The sequence below is a fragment of the Phalacrocorax aristotelis genome, chromosome 1 (assembly GCF_949628215.1).
Source record: "Phalacrocorax aristotelis chromosome 1, bGulAri2.1, whole genome shotgun sequence".
In the NCBI taxonomy this organism is placed as follows: domain Eukaryota; kingdom Metazoa; phylum Chordata; class Aves; order Suliformes; family Phalacrocoracidae; genus Phalacrocorax; species Phalacrocorax aristotelis.
The window spans coordinates 173,140,341-173,159,405 of record NC_134276.1 but is presented as its reverse complement, the minus strand read 5'-3'; positions in this window follow the sequence as shown (position 1 = coordinate 173,159,405).

The window sequence follows — 19,065 nt, the reverse complement described above, 5'->3', positions numbered from 1 at the left end:
AAAAGATCTATTTTCCAGTAGTTTAGATGTTAAGAAATTACTGTACATCTTACACACTCTATTAGCTGTGAGCTGGGAATTTTTGTAGCATCTTTTTTTATTTTTTTGAAAACCAGCAAATGCTTTGACGACTGCTGGACAAGGTGATCCCTGAGGTCCCTTCCAACCTGTGATTCTGTGTGTGTGATTCTGTGTTTCTTCCAAAATGTGTTTCTTATGACATCTTCATTTTGGATTTTCTTCTTATTCATTTCTATTTTCCTTGTCCATCATGTTCACTTCATTATCTTCCTCACCTGCCCATGTAAATAAATTCTAGATGCAGCATTTGCTGCAACAGGATCCCACTTTTAATTACTTTTCTCCACCAGTCACTTGGGCAGTTTCTAGACTCTTCTCCACCTAAGAATTTGGCTTTTCTTTGAGGGGGTTTGGAGACAGTGAAAAACCCACTGTATAAAAATTTTCAGTGTTAGCATTTCAGCTGTTTTCATTACTTAAAGTAAATGAAAAAGAAATATCAACTCAGATTGTTAAAATATGCTAAAACATCTGTCAAGAGCAGATGATATGATTTTTCCCATTTTGTTTCTATTATCTTTTCCTATTAACAGGCAGTAAAACTGACAGACTGAATTTTAGCTGTAAACCAATAAATGACTATATATGAATGTAGATCTTATTTTCTAAGCATTTAGTACGCATGAATGAGCATTTGCAATTGTCCTGAATATGACAGCATAGAAATCTTTATTCTGTTTACCCTATATATCTCATCCCAGAAATAAAAAGAAAGATGAGACAAGGGAAAACATAGAAATAAGGGGAATATAGCTTTGGAGTTACTATGGAATTCCCATCACAGGGGTAAATATCAGCTTCACTTGTTTTAACATGCAAGAGTAATAGTTTTTAATGTAGTTAAAAACATGAATTAGGAACTAAAACAGTTAAAAAGACACGCAGTGTAGGCTCTAGATATGCATAAAAGAAACAGTGCAAATGGATATAACAGAAGCTGCTTTTTAATACAGTGACTTTTTCTGTTTTGGTTTGGGGTTTTTATCAGCAGAGCAACTTTTTCCTTGTTCTACTGTCTCTTTAGTTGGTTTTGAGATAGAAGGTTATAAAAGAATATAAAAATATTGTACAGCTGCAAAGTGACCAAATACATTTGGGTTACAGGGAAGCTGCACACATTATTAGCTTTAAGATGCAAGAGCCAAAGTGGTCAAGGAATGTTTATCATTCCGTAAAAGAAGATGACTTATTCCAGTGTAAACAGTCTGCACCCACTTACCATTAAGAAGAGCTGCTTCTTTCAAGTTTTCCCTGGAATGCCATACAGATGTATTAGGGACACTGCTATTTCTGATGACTTAATTTGCCAGCTGGAAAATAATTTTACCAGTTTGTATGGTCTAAAAAAAGTTTCCCTGATCAGGGACGGTGGAGTTTGTATAATAAGTAGTACAACAGAGACATTATCTAAGCCTATTAAACTGTTTAAACTGGTAAAGACTATGTCTTCCCATGTAAGATGTCGTTTTGCTATAGCTATTTATATTTTTCACAGATCATTGTGGAGAAGCTGTTTCTTAACTGAGAACTTTGTCACTAGGTAGTGTTCATGATTCCTCAAATCTATGTCAGTGCTGCCACCCATTTCACAGTGCTAAGTGTCAAGTACAGAATGACCTCCAAAAGTGTTTGTGTTTTCTTAATCATAAAAATCAGATCCTTTGGGGCGGAAAAATACCCCCAAAACAACAACAAACCAAACCAAAACCACCAATCCAAACAATCTGAATTTTGAGTGGATAGAACTATTACCTTTTTTCAGAAAGGAAGCAATCAAGGACATGATGTCTGTGAACATCAACAGCTTTTGGTCCTTGCTAAGCTGTCTTCAGGAGTATTCAGGAATAAGATTTCTAAGTGCTTCGTATTTACAAACAGTTTATAATAATCTGTAGAAAACTCCTCAGTGAAGCAGTCTGTTGTAAATGTTACTATGAAATGATAAGATTTAGAGTAAAATCTCTGCCTACTGAGGATGTAAAATATTTCTACACCTCATTCTTGATGCTAAATGCAAATATATGAAGATACTTGGATTTCCTGTGAAAAATAGATTTAATTAGATCCAAGAAAAGTTTTTCTCAGTGTTCTCATTTGTCTGAATGACAAAAACATTCCTTCCAGAGTCTTAGAAAGGAGTAGTTTTCAAGTGGAAGTAATATTGCTTAAAGCAGGAATTCTATTTTTTTTTGTTGTTGTTGTTTTTCCTTATAGGCTGTGTCCAGTATAGGTAAGACCAATCATTAGATGAAAAGTCTTTTCCAAAGAGAACCCTTGTGTATGTAAGGGGTTGATAGTGGAAGGATGTCTTGGTGGGACACCATGTGTTTTCCTAACTGGCATTAGAAAAAAAAATGATAGGAAGGTGAGCAGTGGAGCTGAATTTGGCTGAAAATTACATGGCAGTTCTTACCTGGCAATGGACAGATAAACAGATGAGTAGACAGACACCGTGCGCTTTCAGAAATCTTGCTTTAAAAGGAACTGATCTTGGAAAAAGAAATCAAAAGCTACTATACATAATAAAAGAAATGGGGCTGGTGCTTCCATTGGCATCTGCAATTTTCAGGAATACGTAGCATTTTTCAAATTATCCACAATATTGGACTTCCAGCTGTGTATATTTTGTTTTCTTTACACTTCTATTACCCAACAGTTTTGCTGTGGTTTTTTTTTTCCTATGTCAGATGCATGTGAGCGTGAACAATCTGCAGCCCTTGTGAGCAGGCAGGAGTATCTCTCCAGGGGAAGTGGACCCTTGTAAACTGCAGTAACCTGTCTGCTCAGAAGAATGGATTTGGCAGCGTGCAGAGGGACTCTTCACAATATGCATGTAAAATGGTTAGATCTAATTGTACAGGCACTTCAAATGTGCCCTTTCAAAAATGGTGCTGTTTTATTTGTTTATGAGAAAAGTGAACACTTATAGCTAAAGATTTAAGGTGGGGTTGGGTTTCTACTTCTTGTAATTACCATTTGAATACAGAAGGGCTATTCGTTTCTCTGAGATCTGCCTTGTAAGTACTGGCTGTGGTCTGACAAGTATAACCTCTTAACGGTTTGATATTGAAATCAGGCAATTTAGTCTCCTGAATTAGCAATTTATATTCTGTGTGGCTGCTACAGTAGTTGCTGCATTTAAATTATGTATGCAAAGAAAGAGTACTGTTGTGTTCTTTATTACAAATCACACCGACCACATGCTCAACAAGGGTAGAGTTTTCCCTCTGAAATTCTGCTCCATTTTCAAGAGTATATCTTCATCTTGTCACTGGTTGCGCACTGTGATGAAGACAAATTGAGATCACATAGCACTGCACCTTTCATTGACTCTGGAAACAGTATCAGCTTTGTGCAGAGGTAGGAGAATCTACCAGCAGCGGAGAATTTCCCTTCAGTCAGTCATGAGTACTTCTTGTAGACCATAGAACCAAATCCTTCAGGGAATGAAACCAAGTTCAGAGCATGATGTGTGCCTGGCAATACAAATCTGCTTTTAAGAGGAAGATAAGTTCAGAAGAGGAATCCTTGTAGTTTCCCATGAAAAAGAAAAAAAAAATAACAACACCGAGAGCTCTTTAAGAACAAGTTGAATAGAAGTAATGCTTGTGGAATTGAGCAAATAACAGACAGACTCTCAGTTTTCCAGAAAGGTTACTCAGTTTGGCATGCCAAATTCTTCAAGCAGAGTAAATTCACTGCCATCTGTAGATCAGTCAGTCCCACAGTTTCATACATATCCACTTACAATTTTATTTACTTCTAAAAGCCTTAAATACAATTCCTGGATAAATGGCATCAACCATATATAAATAGGAACAGAATTTCTCCCACAAAAGCACAGCTTCTTTATACATTTTCCCACACCCTGTGCGTGAGGCTGATCAGTTAGTAATGTGCATTGTTTTTAGATAATTTTTTTACATCAAATCTAAATAAATTTTTGACATTTGTGATTGGTTTGATTTTTCATGTATGGTCTGACATAAAATTAGCTTTTAAAATTCACTAATTTGAAATTAGCCCTTAAATTTGCACAGGCCGATGGATGGCTGTCACTTCTTTTGTACAGTCTATTTAGCAATGTTTTGTCATTCCTTATTTAGAAAAATGTATCAACTTCCTTAAAAAAATTCCTTAAGTTCTTGTCCTCCTCCTGTGGGTTCTGTTCTGAGATAGGATAACAACAATACTGTTGTAAGAATAAATGTTCTTGGCCAAGCCAATGTTGCTAACTGTCTCTGCTCTGCGATAGCCCTCTCCAGCTTAAGCACAGATGAATGTCTGCTCAGATGCAACTGCTACCTGTTTGGTACCTGATAATCCACCACTGTTCCTGATAGCATGGATCTAGTTACACTGCTGAGTCATGTAAATCTCTTTCTCCATTTTATTTCCCTTATTTTGTCAAAGTTTTATCTATGCGACTAGAAATCCCAAGCTGTAATAGTCTGAATCTGAAACAAACCTCACCAAAACAACAAACCAGGGGTGGGGGATCTGAGTGCTCAGCAGTAAGTGTGATCAGAGAAGCCACAACCATCAAAGACGACTAATAATGGGTAACTTCATATACTCACCTGTAGCATGTACAAGCGTACAGTGTTCGTGAAAACTATTTCTTGACACTTCAAGTGGTTGAGGCTTAGAATAGATAGTTACAGAGGACAGCAACAGAGGTTAATCTTGTTTCATCAGAAATAACTCACCAGAAAGCTCATTCAAGTCACAGTAGTAACCAAACACCATAATAAAGTTCAACATCTAAAGGACAGAAAGGGACACAAGCAGAAAATATGTTACAAAAGGAGATTTCAGGGATATGTTTCAAAAGGAGTTTAGTAAAAACAAACAAATCCCATGTGTACAAGTAAATCAAGTAAAGTATTTAGGAGTTGCTACAATTTTGTAAAGAAAAGTAACAGCCATTTATGGACACACGTAAATAGCATGGATCACTGCTTGTGGCAGCAGTCGTGTCAAGGTGGTGCTTTGTCCAAGCTGAGGAGTAGGGCTTACTGGCTTAGATGTAGTATGTCACTAGTGCAATTGCACCGTTTCTAGAAGTGACACAATATCTCAGCATGGCTCTGGGCTCTGCTGCGTTAGCACACCAGCCTGTGCAGGCTGAGCTCAAGGGCTTTTGCATAACACACAATTTTAGCATAGTTTAGACAGGCCATGAAAAGATATGCATACTCCTGGGTGTGTGGGGGAGAAATTAAAGGTAAGGATTATTTGCCTTCAAGAATAGGTAAATAAAATGGGATGTGGCAAAGTGCACGGATGTTTGATTTCACTTCAATTTAAAGACAGCAGCTAAGTGCCAACAGCTAGGTTGACATCTAAGGAGGAGAATGGATCCTGAGATTATTTGACAATGTTTCTGACGTATTATTTCACAGTCCTCTGTAAAAGCAACTGTGAGAGGTATAATATGGTCCTGGTTAGCAGGACCATATAACTTGTATAGCCATTTCTACATTCCTGTACCAGTATTCCCTCTAACTAGGGAAGCTTCTGAGTGGCATAACAATGGTGTTACTGGATGTAGGCCACTTCCTGCTGGCCCTTTGGTGTAGAGGATTTGCCAGGTCAGAAGGGAAAGAAGCTCAAAATGTTCTGGGCTCTTGAGCCAGGAGAATGTCCCAAAGGGACTATTCTGGCTGGTGCAAGAAAGAATAGACCAAATCAGCTGCAACTTAAGGGGAAAGCAGCATCCTGAAATAGTCAAGAGGCAAGACAAATTTTGTTTTGTTTTGGGTTTTTTGTCCTCTCTTTACTGGAATTTTGGAGAGCTGGCCAAGAAAAATGGAAACGCTGCCAAGAAGTGACAGAGCCAAAGAGGAAGATAAAGTTTAGGCAGATCTCTTGTGACATTTTTTATATTCTTGGCCTTAGGGGAAAGCCTGACCACTGGAAGCCAAAAGGAGAGCTGCCATTGATTTCCTCAGGGCAAGGCTCGCATACCTTGTCCTGTTCTAAACAAGTATTATAAATATGCATGCCAAACTGTGTCCTTGGGCACAGGGACAAAAACTACTCTTTGCACAACTTGAATTAATGTTTTCAGAGGTGAAAGGTTAGACCACTAATAGCTGGTGCCAAAGAGTACCTTCAACCCCTCAGTTCCCCAAGGAAACAAGATATAATTATATAATCAGTGGCTCCATTCACATGTTTTAATATTATTTACCATTCATGTAATAAAGCAGTTTCAAGCCAAGAACGAGCACCATCTCCGTCATCTTCTCTGCAGATTGAGCTGCAAAGGATTCATTCCCACAGCGTATGCGAATGTCTGGCTGTTTGTGCAGATAGGGAAGTTAATGTTTGTTTGGGTACTGCCGCTCCACAGTTGACAGAGGTGCTTCATTATATTTTCATATCCATTCTCTTTTCAAAACAGAGAAATAAGCCTTAATGAGGTTTCTTTTCTCAAGGCCAGATTTTCAACTCCTTATTCACCCATCAAATCATTTAATGATTTGAACAATCTCAATGAACACAAAAGGATTTTATTATGCAAATTGTGTTTGTTATTCACTGTTTTAAAGAATTTGAGGTTTAGCAGCTGGAGTTCTGCATGGTGACAGTGAAACTGCTGTAGTGGCCGCTGTGATGGAGTTTTTGATCTTGCTCAAGTACATTGAATTATTTTCATCTGAAGAAATAGGACACCCATATCTATATTTAATGGTAAGAAAAAGCAGAACAATTGTAATACCAATAGGTTTAAGAAATTTGTTGTAACTTTCTGAATTTTTGATTAAGGATTTTTTCAGTTATGAAAATAAAATGGATATTAAGTTGTTAATCCTAATCAGAGATTAATATGTAATAATGTTTTGCTCTAATAATATTATTTGTTTAAAGTAAATCTCTTAGTTTATTTAAGTATTCATTGGCCTAAGTTAACCTCTAGTTGTATAAATGTGTTTTAATGTATTTAATATAGTACTGCAGCCTGGCATGTGGAAAGTATTTACAATAAGCTTTTTAAACATTTATGAATAATCTTTGTACATAGATAAGGTTACAAAAAGGAGACACAAAATATTGTTTTAAGGGAACAAGCACAGGTGAGAATCTACTCACCCTACAGCAAAATTATAGCTTGATTATTAATTTTTTAAGTAGTAAGAATATATAGCTGCATATGTTAACGGACGTTATTGGTTTGTTGTCTCAGAAATGTATATGGCTGGGATTGCCTATCTTAACAATAATCTTTATGTTTTGTTGAATTTTCTGCTTATAAGCAACAATTATTTAAAATAGAACCCCCTTTTTAGTTATTAATCACCAATAAATGAATTTGGTAGGATTTATTTTGATATAACCATATGATAATTTTCTTCAGATAGCAAATCTTTTATTTTTAACCACACATTTTTGGTGTTTCTTTCAGCACTTGCAGAAGACTATACTCCTATAAGGGAGAGAAGTGGAACACCTGATCACAAATGTGTGTGCAAGAGTGCCTGGAGGCTGATTCAAGTCATGTCAATGACTTTATTTTCCCTTGGCATTTTGCTTCAAATTCACCATCTGTGCAAAGGTGATAATACTTTCTGCATCTCATGGGAGCTGTGAAACTTCATCAGAGCTTGATAACACAAGAAATTAGCTATTCCTGAATAATTCCACATAAGAACACATTTGCAAAGTTAATTATGTTGAAAGTGAAATGCATTTCAAAGTGGAATAGCTATTGCATTTAAAAAACACTCTTCCTTACCCAAATAAATTTTTAACTGGGCCAACACATTCATTCATTGAGGTTATTTTAAAGTGCTGAAAACCAAATTCAGGAGATCATAGAAGCACATCTTATTCTCGTCTGTTCAAAATACCACATATGAAATAATTTAAGAATGCCCAGCTGATGCCTACAGAATCTTCTAAAAGTGTGTACATTAATATTGTCTTAAGTAGTGGTGTTCTGCTGAAGCAAGACATGTGTTTGGCAGGTTTTATTATTCAATTTCTAACAAAGAGGCTTTATGACAACTTTAAAAGAAATCTTGTCATGTTAATGAATATTCCTGTGACATTATCTTAGTAATTTTAAAACAATTCTCTAGTAGCATTTTGATGTGGTTTTGATGGAGATTTTGATGGGAAAAAACCTTCTTGTCAGTTCTGTGGAGATATTCTTGAGAAAAATGCAAATATTGCCAGCACTTATACTGCAATAAAGTCAATGACAGTATAAGTGGTTTATTTGCGCTGCAATTTTGATAAAGCTTAAAAAAGCAAAGCTCTTTCCCAAAGAGGCTGTTGAAGTCTCTGTTAATTCAAGGTGCTACCACCTTGGCATTACCACACGTGGTACTGTATGGGCCTGCGTGAGAAGTTTACATAACCCTGTGCCAATAACACATTTCCAGAAAAGTATTTACTAAATCAGTGGAACCTAAGTTTGCAGCTGAATAAAAATATTTTCAATACCATCTACTTTCCATTTAAAAGTGAGGTTGACCCAATGATAAGCAGTAGCAAATCACTGCATGTACAACATATCTGGACACGTCAATAGTCCTTTTTCCCAGGTTTCTAGTGCTGCTGCAAGACAATTTAGGTTTAGAGGGTCCTTGGCCATGGGAGCTTCTCCATATGGAGGTTACTGTGGATTTGACTGGTATGGATTTAAAGCACAATGGCTATTCTGAATTAGTTGCTCATAAAGACTCTGAATTGAAAACTTTTGTCCAGTTAATCTTATTGAGATGTGTAAGAAAATGGAGTTTTAATCCAGAATAGTTGCATTCAAGGACCTATATAAATTGTACCTGAGTGAGAAGTGGCTGGCGAAAGATCAATGATCTTTGGATAATTAATGGTGGCTTTCCTGCAAGGAAATCGCTATCAGTGCAAGACTGCTGACTTCCCCATTTTTCCTCAGTGGCACAAAGTTTTGATCCACACAGTTCAACAGTAAATACCTATCCAAAGCTACCTGGCACATACGGAGATAGAAATGGGCCTTGTACCTCAGCAGTGCTCTATGCTGGGCATCTGAGTCTGTGGTCCCTGAGCTGGTCTGCTGGCAAATGTGGCTGGAGTGGGCTGGGGCAGACCTCCAGCCCCACGATGGGGTCTCCTGCCACAGCAATTAGAGCATGTGTGGAAAAATGGTGGGTACTTGCATTTTCCCCCATGAGGAAAGTGTTCTCAGATCTTATAAAGGTGCAGGGCTATTTGAAAGTCAGCAGTATCTGTGGCCTGAAATCACTCAGGCTTTTGTGAAAACCTACCAGCTTCCCTCTGTTCCAGTGTGTTAGACAGTCTATCCTGGGTCAGACCTCATCATCACCCACCAGGACACAGGTAGGAAGGCTGCAGGGGTTTGTGCATTGGATTGCATGCCAAGAGTGCCTGGCACAGCGAGGAGCACAGTTTTCCATGGCTGTGTGGTGTCCTGGCCTCTCTCCCTGCTGGAGTACACAGGTCATGTGCAAGTAATTGGCAGTCTGAACAGGGGCAAAAGAAAAAGCTGCCCAATTTGTGAGTTGCAGGTACCACAGCAGGCAACTGGAGATAGAGACAAAATTAATAGGTCAGACACAAAGCAAGAGACTTCTCACAGCTATAATTGCCTGGAGCCTGTTTCTCGTGTTACTGGAAGAAAAGGGAAACCCCTACACCTTTCTCAGGGAGCAGGGTCCAAAGTGGCAATGCTAATGGCATCACATCCAATGGGGGAATAAACCAGGCTAATCCGAGCAGCGACACAGGTGCCTTAGCTGCCTCACAAGACGAGAATCAGAAGACCAACCACCTCAAGGGTTTGCATGGTTATTGTGGGTCCTCTTGCACTCCTCCAGGGAAACCTGAATGCTAAGTTTCGCCTCTGAAATGCCTGTACACCAACGCATGCTGCATGGGGCATAAACAGAAGGAACGAGAGATCTGTGTGCAGTCTCAGGGCCACGATCTCATTGCAGTCACAGAGACATGGTGGGATAGTTTGCAGACTGGAATGCTGTCATGGATGGCTACTTACTTTTTAGGAAAGACAGGCCAGCAAGGCAAGGTGGGGGATTTACTTTTTATGTGAGGGAACAACTGGCGTGTATCGAGTTCTGCCTGGGGGTGGAAGAAGAATGAGTAGAGAGCTTATGGGTAAAAATTAAGGGGCAGGCAAATATGGGTGACACTGTTGTGGGTGTTTGCTACAGGCCACCTGATCAGGAAGAGGAAGTTGATGAAGCCTTCTACAGACAGCTGGAAGTAGCCTCAAAATTGCAGGCCCTGGTTCTCATAGGAGACTTCAACCACCCTGATGTTTGCTGGAAAAGCAACACAGCAAGGTATGCGCAATCCAGGAGGGTCCTGCAAAGCATCAAGGATAACTTTTTGATACAGGTGGTGGAGAAGCCAACAAGGTGAGATGTGCTGCTGGACCTTATTCTGGCAAAGAAGGTCTGGTTGAGGATGTGAGGGTTGGGAGTAGCCTTGGCTGCAGTGACCATAAGATGGTGGAGTCCTGCATGGTAGAAGCACTGCAACAAGTAAGATTACAACCCTGGACTTAAGGGGAGCTAACTTTGGCCTCTTCAAAGACCCATGGGTTAGGGCTCTAGAAGTCAGGAGGGTCCAAGAGATATGGTCAATATTCAAGTGCCACTTCCTCCAAGCTCAAGATCTGTGCATCCCTGTGAGGAAGAAGTCAAGCAACTGAGCCAGGAGACCTGCATGGTTGAGCTTCTAGAAAAACTCAAAAGGAAAAGGGAGGTTTACAATATGTGGAAAAAAGGACTGGACACTTTGGAGGATTATAGGAATATTGTCAGGGTATGCAGAGATGGAATTAGGAAGACTAAATCCTACTTGGAACTAAATCTGTCAAGGAATGTCAAGGATAGCAAGAAGGGCTTCTTCAAATGCATCAGTAGTAAAAGAAAGGCTGGAGAAACTGTGGGCCCACTGCTGAACAAGGTGGGGGCTTGGTGACACAGGATGCACAGAAGGCAGAGTTACTGAATGCCTCCTTCACTTCAGACTTTACTGCTGAGGCTGGCCCTCAGGCATCTTAGCCACCAGAGGTGAGACAGAGAATCTAGAAAAAGGAGGTTAACAAGTTGACCATGGGCCAGCACTGTGCCCTTGTGGCCAAGAAGGCTGAGGGTATCCTGGGATGCACTAAAAGGAGTGCGGCCAGCAGGTGAAGGGAGGTTATCTTCCCCCTTACTCGCCCTAGTGAGACCACATCTGGAGTACTGCATCCAGTTTTGGGCTCCCCAGTTCAAGACAGACAGGGAATTACTGAAGAGAGTCAGGGGAGAGCTACAAAGATGATCAGGGGACTGGAGCATCTCCCTTATGAGGGAAGGCTGAGACACCCGGGGCTTTTCAGCCTGGACAAGAGGAAACCCACAGGGGATCTCATCAATACCTATAAATATCTAAAGGCTGGGTGTCAAGAGGATGGGACCAGACTCTTTTCAGCGGTGCCCAACGACAGGACAAGGGGCAATGTGCAGAAGCTGGAACACAGGAAGTTCCAGCTAAACATGAGAAAAAACTCTCCTGTGAGGGTGACAGAGCAGTGGCACAGGTTGCCCAGAGAGGTTGTGGAGTCTCCTTCTCTGGAGACATTCAAAACCTGCCTGGACACGGTCCTGTGCCCCCTGCTCTAGGTGTACCTGCTCAAGCAGGGGTGTTGGATGAGGTGATGTCCAGAGGTCCCTTCCAACACCTACTATTCTGTGATTCTGTGATTCTGTGACTAAGCAGATGAAATAGGACCATTACGGGGTTTTTTTTCAGGTGTGATCTTTACAGTCCCTCGCCTTTTATGGTATTTTTATAGCTGATTTTTTTTTTTTTAATTTCCCTGGGAGAAATAGGGTTGGAAACTTTAATTTTAGGTGAACAGTTATGTGAGAACAGGAATTTAGTGAAAAATAACCTCTTAGGGATGGTTCAGGAGGCTATAGAGGATTTTGAATCAAATGGAAGATTTGGTGGGTGACAGATGAGTTAGGCATTCACAAAAACTTTGGTTAGCGGATTCTTTAGACTGCTGCTGGAAAGAGTTAGCAAGATGATCAAAACCTGGAATGAAAATTTAAGTGTGGAGAGACAGAGGAAGTTCAGGGTTAAGAGCTTCTGCAAGAGGGTGTGGGATTTGGAGGTCTTCTGGTTTGCCCTTCCCTGACCAGGAATCCATACACAGCATTTAGTTTGTATATGGACAGAGAAAGTTGGACTGTGGCCCTTTCCTATTTCTCTCTCTGTTTTCTGAAACATGGCAGCCTCAAACTGTTTTGCAGAAAACTTGTTCCCCTTGTAGGCTCTAATTTATAGCTTGAAAAGTAATCAGATGAATACAAACCAAACATCCTCCAACATCCATCTGTTACTCCAAGTCAATATTTAAACAACGAAAGCCTTGAAACTTCACAGTTCTACTTTGATCTGTAATTTGTATGCCTTACAGACTTCATGCTTCTTGGACTCTGAGGGCTCAGAGGTCAGACTGGACGCACTGGACCTCCTGCTGCTGAATCTGTACACTGAAGTGCTGCCTCCGAGGAATTTGCTGCATTTGCTGGTGCTGGTTTGAGATTAGGTATTCAGCAATTCAGTGAGTGGGCTGTGCTGTAAATGTGTTCGGCATCCTTTGTTCTAGACTTTAGAGAAATGAGATGAGCAAGAGTTAAGTGTGCAGCATTTCGTTGCTAATATTTTTATTGGACTCCACCTTGACATTTCAAATACCAACACACAGACCACAGAAATGATTCTCCCTCTGCCCCACAACAACCCATATGCATGTATTACCTCCACTGCTAAAATATTAGAAGGGCAGAATACCAGTCAGAGTCTCTGACTGGAAAAACTTAAGTTGCACGTAGCATTGACAGGGTTGGTACTTGCAAAAACACATCACGAAAGTTAAAGTGCAATCTTATTTTTTACCACAGGCACTTTGATAGTTCTTGATGTTGTGCAGAAGGATGTTTTTTAAGGCACTTAGAACTTCATGTTTGGACAATGAGCTTCCAGAAACTTAACTGTAGAATGCTCTTTGTTTATACAGAAACCTGATTAGTATTCTTTGGACGCCATCCATCCCACCGGATCCTATGGCAGAGCTGTTGACAGGATGTGCTCCTGTGATCAGGCAGGTCTAAAGTGACTTTTTTTTTTTCCTTTGGAAGGAATAACTTGTTTTGGAAACTATTCTGCTTTGAATGAAGTGAATCAACAGTAGTTGAGAAGAGTAATTTATTGGTTAGGGGAGCAGCAGGATAGTGTTCCTGCTCTGAATTTAGGGACGCACATTAGATACTTTTGATTTTATATGGGTTTGTAAAGTGCTTTTTTTTTTCTTTAAATATAAGCGTTAGGGCAGAAACCATAAATTCTCCTTCAATAAAAGGCCTTTCTTTTCTATAGGCATATAAAAAAGGACGTCACAGGACAGAGTCCTTGAACGTCAGTTGTACAAAATATACTTAGTTTAAATAGTATATTTCCAGATTATAAAACAACTGATGGTGGCATTTTAATAGATTATATTCTTCACTGTGAGTCAATATTAATTAAATTAATGTTCCTGCATAATGACCCATGATTTTTGAGTTGATTTTTTTTGGCAGAAGAGTATAATCAAGATATTAATTACTTGTGGTGATTAAAAATAGTCTCTTGATGATATTTTCAAGAGGAAGAGGGATAGCTCCATTGTTCTGTCCAAATTCCAGCTCTGGCAATTGCATTGTGCTCATCTAAATTATGCCGGCTATGTATTCACATGAATACGTAGACTGACTGTTAGTGACTGATACTTTCCATCTTCCATAATTTCAGATATTGCCAAACTGATGTCTAAATGCTGAAGTATGTTCTTAGGCCCAGTCTGCCTCATTCTGTTATGTAGTAAACAGCACCTGGCTTCACTCCTAGAGAGAGTATTTCTATGGCTAACAAGAGACAGAGCAAGGTAAGATGTATTCCTCCATTGCACGCACTAAATCACAGCAGTTACACAAGGTAACTTCTAGCAGCAGAAGAAAACAAAACAAAAGCACTCTGAACCTAGCAAACTAGTCTAAGGAAAAAAAATCTGTGGTAAACAGATATGAAAACTGTAAAATATAAAGGTTAAAAGTATCAAAAGTAAAATTATACCTGTAATGTTAATTCCTTCCTCTAAAACAACTGCGTTTATTTCTTTGATACATTTGGTGTGAAGAGTGAGAAGTAGGTAAAGCAGCCAAAGTCAGGAAGGTAAGAAGGTTTCTGTCAAGTTTAAGCCTATTGGATGTTGGAAAGGTTGTTTGCATTTTCCAGACTGTTCAGAAATACACACACCCCAGTAAAAGTGGTGCGTATTTTCTCATCACATGACCTGTTTCCAGCCATGCAGTCATGTCTTTTCAGCTAGGTGTATTGGACAGGATTTTCTAGTCAGTTCCCTTTGTATGTATAGGTTGGGACCCTTAACTCTTGCTTCCGAAATATTTAAAGCAGATATTTCCTACTTCAGTATATAAATTTAATATAAATTTATATCTATACTTCTAATAAAAAGTTAAACAATTTTCCTAGCTAAGTAAAAAAGTGACCATGCTGACTACAACTACTATATCAGTAGGAGGAAAATACTAGATTGATGGGTTCACCTGCATATCACTTCTTGATTTGTGTTTCATAATGAGAAACTTTGAACAGGTAGCTAGACTGCTTCTATGACATTGCCTCCTTCAAAAATAATAGCAGAATGTTTTAAAGCTACTGCTGTGATCAAGACATGTTTGCAAAAAGTTTCAGTGTCCAGGGTATTTTGTACAGACCTTTCCACACTTCTCTGTGTACCACAGAGAGAACACCAAAGGAGAACTGCAGAAGCTTCTAGAGGATCCTCTTCAAATGCACAACATGACCCAGGGGAATTATTTAGCTGTTTGCATCTGTGAGAAAAATCCCGCTTTATCCTGTTCATTCTTCATGCATGAAGATGATTTTTCCAATAATTAAACATAAACCAGAAGTAAGAATTATACCAGTATTGAGAAAATGTGAGGAGAATATTTTAACTCCCTGAAGATCTCTAGAAAAAAATTTAAGCCCTGAATAATTATAAGCAGAAATGAGGCTAATGTGCCTTCCAGCCATTATTTTCTGAAATAATTAATTTTTTTTTTAAAAATCTGCATTTCCTGGAAAACATGCCCTTGTTATTATCAAGCACAACATTAACATTACCTGGTCAACAGGATAAAAATGAAAACAGATCAGGTGTAACATCCTGCAATATAATTTTTTCAGGAGGTGAGTTAACTTCCTTCTACACACCGTGAAGTTGCTAAATAATTTTATCAGGTTTCACGTTCCTTTGTATTAAATCTTGTATTGCCTTTGGGTGCCTTTTGATAATCACTAAACATGCCAAACAATTTCAGAAAGAACTAAAAATACACATGCATACATGCACATTTGGCCCAAGCCAAATTCTATTTATTTAATTAAATCTTTTTTTTAGGTCCTGGCTATCAACTTCTCCCTTTTACAAGCCCTGACATTTCCTTCTGTTGAGTTCCATGAGGAAAAAAAACCAAAACTGCAAAGTAGCTTCTTCCCATTCATCTCAGTTCCTAACCTTTGTGAAGCTCTGGCAACCGCAAGAAATTCCAGCTCAAGGTTTCTGACATTCCTTCTGAGTCATATCCAAAACGGAAACCCTTTCTCTACTGCAGGTGTTACAAAAATATCAGTAAGAGATTTTTACTCCACCAAAAGAAGAAAATCTCTCAAAACCTGAGACCGCTACACCCATGTTCTTTGCACATCTCCAAATCTCCACATATCTTAATACCTTAAAATATTTTCAAATTTTAAATTATCTGAAATTCCTGGCCCTTTTCCATAAGTTTGCTGGTTTTAAGTAACTAAAACTGAAACCTGGGATGTGTTTCTGGTGGGCTTCTTCACCAGGGAAGTGGAAGGGTCTTGATAACCATATTGAAAAGGAAGCAAAAACCAGTAACAGGATAAGGCCATTTCACCACAGTTTAGTCTTCTACTGAACTGATTCTGGAGTGGGGATTAATCTATTTCTTCTAACTGGTGAGCTACTCTTTGATAATAGTTCATCCTTGTAGCGCTGGTTTAATATAGTGGACTGAATAAAAGTGTGTATATAATACTCCTCTCTGCCCTTTTGCCTCAGTGCTGGCCTATGCAGTGGGTAAAAATGCTTATAAATTCTGGTCCCTGCATCCCAAAGACCATTTTTTCCAGGCAGTAAGTTACAGTGCTTGGAAATGACACAGTTTTACACTACTGGAAACAAAATAGGAACAACTATGCTGCAAATTCTTCTCTTTTTAACAGCTTCTTATTTTAAAATTGTATATATATATTTTATATAGTCTGTATTTAGGAAAAAAGTGTCATTAATTTGTAATGGGGAACGAAACAGAAAAGAAAATAAGGACTTAACATTAGGATCTGGACAGAAATAAATGGGCTGTTTGTTACTCGATCCCACATGAAATAAAAAATTCAATCTCATTTGAGTAAAGGCATGTCTGTATATACGCATTTACCATTTTTGACAGGGTTTTTTTTGGTCTGTTTTCTTAGCTAAAACATCAGTAGATAAAGTTTTAAATTTTTGTCCTAATGAACCAAATCTGAAAAACAACGCAGGACTTCATCTTAAATCTAAATTGTGAAATTCAGCTTTCATCTATATTCTTACTTAAGTATAACAACCTATATTTCTCAAGAATTATTCCTGTTCATGAAAAACCTCACCTATTTAGCTTTTTCTACATGACCTTACTCACCACTACCACTTACTCACTCACTACAGTGGGCTGCTGCGGCCAAGAAGGCCAACAGGATGCTGGGTTGCATCAAAAAGGGCATCACCAGCAGAGATAAAGAAGTCATCATCCCGCTCTACTCAGCGCTTGTCAGGCCACACCTGGAGTACTGTGTACAGTTCTGGTCCCCGCTACACAAAAAGGATGTGGACAGGCTGGAAGGGGTCCAGAGAAGGGCCACCGAGATGATCAAAGGACTGGGAAGCTGCCATACGAGGATAGGCTGGGAGAACTGGGTTTGTTCAGCCTTGAGAAAAGGAGGCTCAGAGGGGACCTCATCACCATGTACCAGTACGTAAGGGGTAGCTACAAAGAAGATGGAGGCTCCCATTTTACACGAAGTCCCATGGAGAGGACGAGGGGGAATGGACACAAGTTGTTCTTAGGGAGATTCCGATTGGACATGAGAGGGAAATTTTTCACAGTGAGAACAGTCAACCATTGGAATAATCTCCCCAGGGAAGTGGTTGACTTGGCCACGTTGGACACCTTCAAGAGTTGTCTGGACAGGGTGCTGGGCCATCTTGTCTAGCCTGTGCTCTTCCTAGAAAGGTTGGACTAGATGATCCCTGAGGTCCCTTCCAACCTGGGATTCTGTGATTTTGTGATTCTGTGACCGAATGTAACTAAGTTAGAGCTACTGAACAAATGGAAGGGTCTACCTGTCCACCATCAGGCTTTTAGCATGCCTCGACACTGAGCTAATGCATTCTATCTCACAACTAGGGCAGGACAAACGCATGCATATCTGGTCAATTATGTCAGCTCAGCTGTTAGCATGCAAATAGTTGAGTTACAGTAAGACAGCAACATTTAGCTGTGATTCCATAAACAGGATATAAAACAGATAAGGTAGAAACTGCTTTTACAAAAGGAGAAGAAACACACCTTAATATTTTAGAGGTCTTAAATCCGAGATAGATTTTCCTTACATACAGATTAGTAAATAGATTGCTCATTTCCCTGCCAATCAGATAAGTGTGGGTTTTTTTACACCAGGCCACCATCCACATTCACACCTTTTTTTAATCTAAATGGAGAAGAGAAGGAGCGTGTGCTTTTCAGAAGTATTGCTTGTCTTACCTCTAGCTTCCACAAGCAGCTGTATTTACTAAATACTTTGAGAATAATAATAACCTTTGCCACAATGTTTAAGGTTCTGTTGTGAAGATCAAGTTCTAGAAAATGAAACCCTGCAGTAAAACCCTCCACTGCCTAAATCTCCTCTGTGGTCCTGAGCTGGTTACTCAGCAGGTTTACTTTGCTGACAGTGATTTAAAGCCGGGTGTATTAAAATATAAACACTTTGATGGAACAAATACAAATCAAATGTGAAAGCATAGCTGGCACCTCTCAGTATAAAACATTATGTTGCACTAAACTGGCTATATATATTAGAATAAAGCATGTTTGACAGTAAAAAAGTCCTTAGGCAATGTAGCTAGCACCACGTCAAAGGGAGAATGAAACGGTCTTTCTGTTACATATGGTTATTGATCACTGAGGCAAAATTTCTGTAAACAAAGTACATTGACTGTGTCAGCCTCTCCTCTCTTATCTTTTACAAGCAGGCTGCTGACATCTGTCAAGAGCATGTAGTTTGGCACTCGAAAGCTATGTGAGACTTCAAAGGAAATGTTGCACTGGAAAAGAGTCTTGAAACACAGTATTAGAAAAAAAATCTGAAAAAGAATCGAAGTGTCCATATTCAAGAGCAATAAGACGTATACTGCATAGCTTTTCGCTTCAGTTTGCTGGTTGAGCTGTTCTGTTATATTTTGAATTTAGATAGGATGCTATGTAGGGTACCCTTGAACAAAGCAGCAATTTTTAACTTTAAGCCTGGCTTAACAGTGTAAGTTTTCCATCTCAAGAAGTGCCTACTTGGTGCCTTGCTATAAAATACCACTCTTTTTTATAGCATTTAATTATTTTTTATTAGATTTCTTACTATGCTTTTGTAGGGTGTCAGAGTTAGAACTAGTTATAAATATGTATCCAGCTTGCACGTAAATATGGTACTCAGAAAAAATAAATTAATATATATTAAGAGAGGGCATAGCTATGGAGAATGCGGGGGGTGGAGGGGTGAGGGGAGAGGGTGAGGGAGGCATGGAGAGACAGAGATTGCTTTAGG